This window comes from Eriocheir sinensis, chromosome 9 (genome assembly GCF_024679095.1).
Source record: "Eriocheir sinensis breed Jianghai 21 chromosome 9, ASM2467909v1, whole genome shotgun sequence".
In the NCBI taxonomy this organism is placed as follows: Eukaryota; Metazoa; Arthropoda; class Malacostraca; order Decapoda; family Varunidae; genus Eriocheir; species Eriocheir sinensis.
In genome coordinates, this window is record NC_066517.1 from 24,268,049 (window position 1) to 24,277,539 (window position 9,491).

Below are 9,491 nucleotides of genomic sequence, written 5' to 3' on the forward strand. Positions count from 1 at the left end.
CATCCACAAACGTCCCTCGCTCACAACTTCAAAACAGCGACACGTGTCAGGAATGTTGCATTAAACTTCCCCGCTCCGCTAAGGCCACCCAGGGGAGCCCAAAGCCTCCTCAGCCCCGACCCACGGAGCAACGGCGGGCAATTAGCCAGCGAGGGCGTGGGGGGAGCCCACCACACCTGCCGCTGATTGGAGGGGGGGGGGGGGGGAGCGTGAGCACAGGTGAACCAGCCCAGTACCCCCGCCTCCTACCCTGTCCTCCACAATTCTCCTGATTTGACTCCCCTTCCCCTCAGGTCGTTCGTCCCTCGTGGTTGGATAATCATACACTCCACCGCGGGCTCTGTGTGTTGTGTGCTGCAGGAGGAGGATTAGGCTTTTCCAAAATCTTGCTTACACACGTATCCTCTATCGTTTTTCCGCTTTAAAGAATTACAGACAAGCATCCTCTCGTATTTTTGCCCCAAACGAGTAATACTTTCCCAGTTTGTTTTCCGGCAAGGTATTATGCATATTCCGGCCCTGGGCGTAGAGAGCAGACTACCAGATATTCCCTCTGTACTGCCTGGGGGTTGGGATGGCATGCTCCTCCCTTCTCCTTTGTTGTTTACTTGCAACAATGAACTATCAATCAATCAATCAATCCTCCCCCTCCCTCCCATTCGTGTAACGGTGTAACGCCTCTACTATAACGTTTCCATACTTCCCTTTCCCTTTCATTTGTCTCCTTATTTCCCTACCACACAAACGGCGCGCAAATAACCAAACAAGAGGGTGAAAACTAACACTCACCAAGCCCCTGCAGCCGAGCCCGCCCCGCCGAGTGCCTGGAAGGAGAGATTTCGTGCGTTAATGGTCACGATCAGAAAACTTAATCACCTTACCTAAAGTCTCCCCTCCCGGTACTCCGTCACTGCCAGAGAAAACGGAGGGAGGGGAAAAGAGAGGTTATGTTCAGAAAATGGCTAAATGACGCGTTTGAGTAATTAAAAGAGAAAAGGGGAAGAGAAGACTTGAATGAGCGTTGGCAGGAGAAGACAAACGAAAATGAGTGAGGAGAAAAGATGATAAAATAGACAAGACAAGAGAATAAATATAAGTAATGAAAACTAGGAAGAAGTTGTGATTATAAGAGAGAGAGAGAGAGAGAGAGAGAGAGAGAGAGAGAGAGAGATTGTTTATTTAAAAGGACATGAGGAAAGGAGTGTTAGTATTTCCGCTAACTCCTCCCTGCCTTCCTCCTCCTCCACTCCCTCTAGTCTACTCCATCTTCCCTAAAAGTGGAGCCAGAGAGAGAGAGAGAGAGAGAGAGAGAGAGAGAGAGAGAGAGAGAGGGAGGAACTAAAAACATGTGATACCAAACGTGTGTGTGTGTTCTTTCCCACCCCCCAAACACAAGCATCTCCCCTTACCTTCCTTCACATAAATCATCCTCCTCCTCCTCCTCCTCGTCACCTGGTATTTTCGTATATTCTCCACCTCACTAAACCCAAGCAGGCCGAGGACTCTGTGACATGGCGGTGGACAGCAAGGCGTGGACAAACAGACACTAATACATATACAGAATACTCGACCACACCGCTGCTGTTGTTGCTTAATCCTCTCTCTCTCATGCTACGTGTCCTACCCGGCTCTCTCTCTCACCAAAACCTTCTTAATTAAATCATCCTTATTGGAGCCCTTCATCCTTTTCTTTCCCCAAATATGTTTACTCTTAGGTCCGTTTCACTGCTGTTGTTGTTGATTAGTTCTCTACCTCTCTCATGCTACGTGTCCTACCCGGCTCTCTCTCTTACTAAAACATTCTTAACATCACACTTATTGGAGCCCTTCAGCATTTTCCTTCCCCAAATATGTTCTTACTCTTAGGTCTGTTTCACCGATGTTGTTGTTGCTTATTCTTCTATTTCTCATTACTGTCTCTCACTACCAAAACCTTCTTAATTAACATCACACTTATTGCACCCCTTCATCCTTTTCCTTCCCCAAATATGTTCTTACTCTTAGGTCCGTTTCCGCGCACAATGCCACATATATAATTTCACCGATGTTGTTGTTGCTTATTCCTCTCTCTCTCTCTATCTCATGGCACGTGTCCTACCCGGCTCTCTCTCACTACCAAAACCTTTTTAACATCACCTTCATCCTTTTCCTACCACAAATATGTCCTTACTCTTAAGTCCGTTTCCCCACACATAAATACTTACATACATACATTACTACACAAGTAATTTCAAATATAGCGAAGGGAAGATAAACACAACAAGAATTAAAAGCTATACAGTAATCAAACACAATAAAAAAACTATTATCAAACTAAGGTGAGTAACAGTGCTGAGGTGAGTATGATCAATGGGTGGAGGTGAGTCAAGGTGAAGAGCACGTCAAGCCCCTTAAAGGTGGATTAAGCGACGCAGGTGAGGTGGGTAAAGGTGAAGGTGTCGGCTCAAGACCAGGAGATTAAAGGTATCGCAGGAGCAAGAGTGTAGCCAATTAGGGGGATAAAGAGAGGTATGGGAGCAAGCCACGTTGATTAGAGGTAAACAGGTGAGAGTATTCAGTTAAGTAAAGGTAAAAGTGCGGAGGTGTAGCCAATTTGGGTAGATAAAGAGAGGTATGGGAGCAAGCCACGTTGATTGGAGGTAAATAGGTGAGAGTATCCAGTTAGCTAAAGGTAACAAATAAGGGAAAGGGAGGAAAATGGAGAAAAGGTTAGACAGAAAGGTGAAATAGGTGTGTAAGTCTAGTTGAAAAAGTCACATAGATTAGAGGTAAACAGGTGAGAGTATCTAGTTAACTAAAGGTAATGAATAGAGGGACGAAAAGGGAGAAAAGGTTAGATAAAAAGATGAAACAGGTGTGTAAGTCAAACTGAAAAAGTCACATAGATTAGAGGTAAACAGGTGAGACTATCCATTTAACTAAAGGTAATGAATAGAGGGACGAAAAGGGAGAAGTTATTAGAGAAAGAAACAACAGTGTGTGTGTCAAGCTGAAAAAGTCACATAGATTAGAATTAAACAGGTGAGACTATCCATTTAACTAAAGGTGATATATAAAGGAAAGGGAGGAAAATGGAAAAAAAGGTTAGATAAAAAGATGAAAAAGGCGAGTAATTTAAGTTGCAAAGGTAAAATCGTGTGCACGTAAAGAGTATCCATAGTTGATTAAAGGTAAAAACAGGTAAAACAGGAAGTAGGTAGGAAAGTAATCAGTTAATCAAAGGTAAATGCAAAGGTCAAAAAGGCGTAATTTAAGTTGCAAAAGTAAAATCGTGGGTACATTAAAAGTATCCATAGTTGATTGATTGCAGGTGAGTGAAAAGTTGCCTCAGGTGTGACGTGTGAGGGAGAGCAGGTAAAAGGTATATACAGCGTTTTGGGTTAAGCAGGTAAACGTAAGACAGTAAGCCAGGTAAATTACAAGCAGGTGAGTGACGAGATATACAGGTGTGTGGCTGAAGAGGGATAGGATGCACAGGCTAATAGTAAGACAACGACCCAGGTTAATTGCCGGCAGGTGAGTGAAGATACAGGTGTGCGGCTGGAGAGGGATAGGATGCACAGGTGTGAGAGGTGAGCCTGTGTACCTGTCATTAGCAGCGTGCATACCTGGGGCTGACGTGTGACTGGGTGCGACGGGGCGTGGTGAGGGGGGAGGTGGGGAAGGATGGGGAGGGGGAGGAAGGGGAGAGAGACAGCAACAGGGGTGAAAGATGGTGATGGGGGTGAGGGGAGGGGAGGAGGATGGGAGAAGGGACAGAAACAGGGCGTGGTAAGGGATGGGGGTGAAAGATGATGATGGGGTGAGGTGAGGGGAGGGGGGAGAGAGGATAGGGACAGCAACAGGGCGTGTAAGGGATGGAGGTGAAAGATGGTGAAGGGGGTGAGGGGAGGGGAGGGGGGGAGAGAGGAGAGAGACAGCAACAGGGCGTGGTAAGGGATGGGGTGAGGTGAGGGGAGGGGGGGAGAAAGGATAGAGACAGCAACAGGGCGTGGTAAGGGATGGGCAGAAAGATGATGATGGGGATGAGAAGAAGGGTGTGAGGAGGTAGGAATAGCGAAGAGGGTGGAAGAGGAAGGTGTTGGTAAGAACAGGAAGAAAGGGAGAAAGAAGGGAAAGAAAAGGAAGATAACGAGGAAAGGGAAAGAAAATGGAGAAGATAGAAAGAACAGGAAGGAAAGAAGAAGGGAGAGCGTAACAGGAGAAGGAACATGAAGGGGAGAGAGGGAGAGGAAAAATGGAAGAGGATGAGGATAAGTGGGAGGGAAGTGGAGGGGAAGGAAGGAGGGAGGCTGAGGGAGTGAGGGAGGATGATGAGGGAGGAGTGAGACAGGGAGTGACAGTTTGTGAGGGGGACAAGTGCAGTGTGACAGGAGGAAGGAAAGTAAGCAAGAATTATTTGAGGTTTTAAGAGGAAAGGAAAGAAGTAGAGGAGACAGCGAAGAAGAGGAGGAAAGATGGAGTAAAGAAAGGGAAGGGAAAAACACAGAATAAGAGACGAGAAATAAAGAAAATAAAGAGAGATAAGAATGGTGTGTGAAATAAGAAAGGAAAGAAAAAAGGAAAGAAGTTAAAAAGACAGTGGAGAAGAGGAGGAGGGAGGAAGAGAGGAATGGAAGGGATAAAAAGAAAGAAGAGAATACATGAGAAATAAAGGAAATAGGAAGGGAAAAAAAGAGGAGAGGAGGGAGAAGGAAAGGAGAAGAGGAAGGTAGAGAAAAGAATGAGGGGAATGATGGGAAAAAGTGGAAAAGGAGGGAGGGAGGGAGGGGAAAGGAGGGACGGAGGGGAGGGGAGGGGAGGGGAAGGGAAGGGAAGGGAAGGGACGGAGTTGATGCAAATGAGAGAGGAGCAAGGTGTCTCTCTCTCTCTCTCTCACTCTCTCTCTCGCTCTCTCTCTCTCTCTCTCTCTCTCTCTCTCTCTCTCTCTCTCTCTCTCTCTCTCTCTCTCTCTCTCTCTCTCTCTCTCTCTCTCTCTCTCATCTGGTTGTCCTTCCTTACTCCTAATCCTGTTTTTAAGGGGGGGAAAGGGGGAGGGGGGAGGGGGAGTCCTACGTCCCCCCCCTCCTCCTCCTCTTATCCTTCTCTGTTTATCTCCCTATTCTCTCCTTTACTCTTTTTTTCTTCTTCCTTCTTCCTTTTTTCTTTTTTCTTCCTTTTCACTTGTTTTGTTTTCTTCTTTCTTTGTTTTGTTTTGTCTTCTTCTTCTTCTTCTTCTTCTTCTTCTTCTTCTTCTTCTTCTTCTTCTTCTTCTTCTTCTTCTTCTTCTTCTTCTTCTTCTTCTTCTTCTTCTGCTTCTTCTTCTTCTTCTTCTTCTTCTTCTTCTTCTTCTTCTTCTTCTTCTTCTTCTTCTTCTTCTGCATATTTCAAGATTCTTCCAGTTCGTCTTTCCTCCTCCTCCTCCTCCTTGTCCTTCTTCCACTTCTCCTCCTCCTCCTCCTCCTCCTCCTCCTCCTCCTCCAGGACAGGTTGTGGTCCGCGGGAAGGCATCGACTCGGGTCACTCACCTTGGGAAGGACCTCGGAAGACCCCCTCCTCCTCCTCCTCCTTCTCCTCCTCCTCCTCCTCCTCCCCCTCCTCCTCTGCCTCCTCCTCCTTCTCCTCTTTCCATGGTCATCTTCATCAGTATTTTCCTTCTCGAGTTTTCCATGCAGCTCTTCTTCTTCTTCCTCTTCTTCTTCTTCTTCTTCTTCTTCTTCTTCTTCTTCTTCTTCTTCTTCTGCTTCTTCTTCTTCTTCTATTTTTTTCCAACATTCCCCTTTCCCACAATCTTAATGCGCATCACTTCTTCAAATTTCTACCTCCTCCTCCTCCTCCTCCTCCTCCTTCTTTTCTTCTTTCCACCTCCTCTCCTCCTCCTTATCCTCATTTTCGCAACCTTATCCTTTCTCCTTTTCTAACTCTCCACGCTATCTTGATTTTCTTTCCCTTCCTCCATTCTTCCCTCCCTTCCTCTATCTTCTTATCCTATTTTCCCCTCCTCTACTTCTTCCTCTTCTTCCCCCATTGGTCTGTTTTCTTTTTTCTCCTACTCTCTCCCTTCCTTTCTTTACTCATCCTACCTGTCTTTCCCCTCCTTTCCCCTCCTTCAGTAACTCTTCCTCCCTTCCTACCTATCCCTTCCTTCATCTCTGTCCACCTGTCCTTACCTTCCCTTCTCTCATTATCCAACCTTTTCTCTCCTTCCATAACCAACCTAAAAATATATAGTGTCCTGCCCTTCTATCACAAATCCTCCGTTTTCTCTCCCTCCCCTCCCTCCTTCCCTCCTGTCTATTTTCCTACCCTCTTCCCCTCCCCTCCTACCTTTCCTCCCTCCACCTGCTCTCTCCTACCTTCTTTCCCTCTCCTCTCCCTACCTTCCCTCCTCTCCTTTCTTTCCCTCCTGTCCTCTGCTTTCCATCCCCTCCCCTCACCTGTCCTTACCTAACCTCACCTGTCCCCCCGTGAGTAGCCTCGGCTCACAACGCCAGCCCAAGGTGACCCCGCGCCCGCCCTTCCCTGCGTGACCTCGCCTGACCCAACGCCGCCACGCCAGCCTTCAGGACCCATTAGGATGCTACTCTCGTGTCCTCTTCCCTCCTTCTTCCTCCTCCTCTTCTTCCTCCTTTACCCTCTTCACTCTCCTCCTCCTCCTCCTCCTCCTCTTCTACCTTCTCCCTTCCCCTCCCCTCCCCGTGTTCCCTGTCCTCCTCCTTTTTCTTCTTCTTCTTCTTCTCTTCTTCTCCTCCTCCTTCCAGATGCGTAACTCCCCATTCTTGTTCCTACGACCTCCTCCTTTTGATAGTGACCTCCTCCTCCTCCTCCCCCTCCTCACGTGACCACCTGTACTTAGAAGCTACAGGTAAATCCCCTCCACACGGCTGCCGTTAAACCCCCATTCTCTCTCTCTCTCTCTCTCTCTCTCTCTCTCTCTCTCTCTCTCTCTCTCTCTCTCTCTCTCTCTCTCTCTCTCTCTCTCTCTCTCTTTTTCTCTTTGTGTTTGTGTGTGTGTGTGTGTGTGTGTGTGTGTGTGTGTGTGTGTGTGTGTGTGTGTGTGTGTGTGTGTTCGTAAGAGGAAAACACGATCGCCGGCGAGATGAAAGGGGGTGAAAAGAGGAACGGAAAACGCAGCGACAGAAGAGGAACAAGAGGAGAGGAGAAATAACGCTGCTTTCTCTTCACCCGAACGAGAAGAGAAACAGGGAAGGGGGAGAGTGAGATGAGAAGTGAAAAGCAGAGAGAGGAAGAATCTTGAAAGCAGCGACAGAAAAGGGACAAATAACATAATGAAAAAGAGGGAACATATGAAGAACGAACGTAAGCTTATGTTCTCTTCACCTTTACGAGAAGAGAAACAAGGAAGGGAGCGAGAGAGATGAGAAATGAAAAGCAGGGAGAGGAAGAATCTTGAAATCACCACCAGAAAAAGGATAACACACTGATCGAGGGAGAACATAAGAAGAACCAACGTAAGCTTGTGTATCCACCACCCTTACGAGAAAAAAAAATACTGAAAGCAGCGACAGAAGAAGAACAGAAGAGGCGATATAACCTTGTATTCACGGTAACGAGAGGAGAAAGAAAGGATAAGGGGGAGAAGAGACGAAAAGATGAGAAATGAAAAGCAGGGAGAGGAAAAAATCTATTGAAACCACCGACAGAACGTAAACAGAAGAAGGAGCAATATAACCCCATGCTCGCTGAACGTTTACGAGAAGAAGAGAGGGGAGGAAGGAGAAGGAGAGACGGTAAGATGAGAAATGAAAAGCAGGGAGGAAAAAAATCAATTGAAAGCACCGACCGAATGTAAACAGAAGAAGCAATATAACCCCATGCTTGCTTAACGCTTACGAGAAGGAGAGAGGGAGAGAGGAAAGAGAAGAAGAGAGTGAGATGAGAAATGAAAAGCAGGGAGGAAAAAATCTATTGAAAGCGCCGACAGAACGTAAACATAAGAAGCAATATAACCCCATGCTCGCTTAACGTTTACGAGAAGGAGAGAGGGAGGGAGAAAGGAGAATGAAAAGAAGAGAGTGAGATGAGAAATGAAAAGCAGGGAGAGGAAAAAATCTATTGAAAGCGCCGACAGAATGTAAACAGAAGAAGAGGCGATGTAACCTTGTGTTCGCTTAACGTTTACGAAAAGAAGGGACGGGAAGGAGGATAAACAGTAAGATGAGATATGAAAACCAGGAGGAGAAAAAAAATATTACAGAACCAGAACCGACAGGGAGAGAAAACAGGGAGAGGCGATATAACCTTGTGTTCTCTTAACGCGTACGAGAAGGAGAGAGGGAGAAATAACGAGAAACAGCAGAATACGAAACGAAAAGAGCAAGAAGAGAAAAAAAAATGAGAACAGACGGAAATCAGAAAAAAGATGGATAGATAAATAGATAGATGAATAGATACGTACATAGACCAAGATAAATAGCTAGATAGACACACATAAATAAACCAACAGGAAAATATACAAACAGGGAGACACAGGGAGGCGGACATACAAGAAAACATAGACAGACAGAAACAGACAGGAGGAAGGAGGAGGAGGAGAAGAGGAAGAGACACCAGAGTAAGAAGGAGGAGAAGAAGAGACTGTAAGAGACGCCCACCCCAGTAAACAACCCCCAGCAAGGCGCCCCCCGTGGAGAGAGCGTGCGTTGCGTGTGTCAGGTGTACAAAGCAGGTGTCACGAGGGCCAGGTAAAGGTAAGACGCCAGGGGGGCCGCCAGGTGCAACACAAGGGGCGGGAGAACCCAGGGGAGGAAGGGGAGGTGGAGGGTGAGGTGAAGAAGTGTCGGGTGTTGATGGATGACGCGGCTGTTGATGGATGAGGCGGCTAATGCTTGGCTTAGAGGTTGATTAGAAAAGGTTTGCGTTGCGTGGATTTGAGTGATTTAAAGGACTTGTTGGTTAGTGTTTGAGTTGTGTGTTGTGTGGGATGGTTGCTGTTTCTCTCCCCTCCTCCGACCTTCTCTTCCCTCCCCTTACTCCTTCCTCAATTCCCTTTCCTTACTCCTTCCGTCCCTTCCATCACCTATCTTCCTTTCCTTTCTTAATCTTTCCTGTTGTTGTTGTGTGGGATGGTTGCTGTTTCTCTCCCCTCCTCCTCCTCCGACCTTCTCTTCCCTCCCCTTACTCCTTCCTTCCCTTTCCTTATTCCTTCCTTCCCTTCCATCACCTATCTTCCTTTCCTTTCTTAGTCTTTTCTGTTGTCGTTGATGTTGTTATCATTATTATCTTATTTACGGCGTTACTAATTCGACATAAACACAATTTTTTGGGAAGGCTTGAACAGTTAGTCAATTTTCGTGGCAAAGTATTAGTGTTAAGACTTCACTATTATATAAAGTACACAATAATTGGTTAAAAAATATATAGATAAAACACGAAACAGAATTTATACGTTAATATTAAACACTTAGTATCATATTTAGTAGTAAGATGTATATAATTACAGAGAAACGCCTCTCGAAAACTTAGCTTGCAATAAAGTTTTGAAGAAAGAG

General features: G+C 46.2%; 1 long non-coding RNA gene across 1 annotated transcript in view; it reads right to left on the minus strand.

Annotated features, from left to right (window-relative positions):
- Positions 1-782: 782 nt before the first annotated feature.
- LOC126996229 (uncharacterized) overlaps positions 783-9,491 on the minus strand; it is a 126,447-nt gene continuing 117,738 nt past the window's right edge. The window contains exon 4 of the long non-coding RNA XR_007751111.1: positions 783-824. This is a non-coding gene — a long non-coding RNA (uncharacterized LOC126996229). The remainder of the gene's footprint in view (positions 825-9,491) is intronic.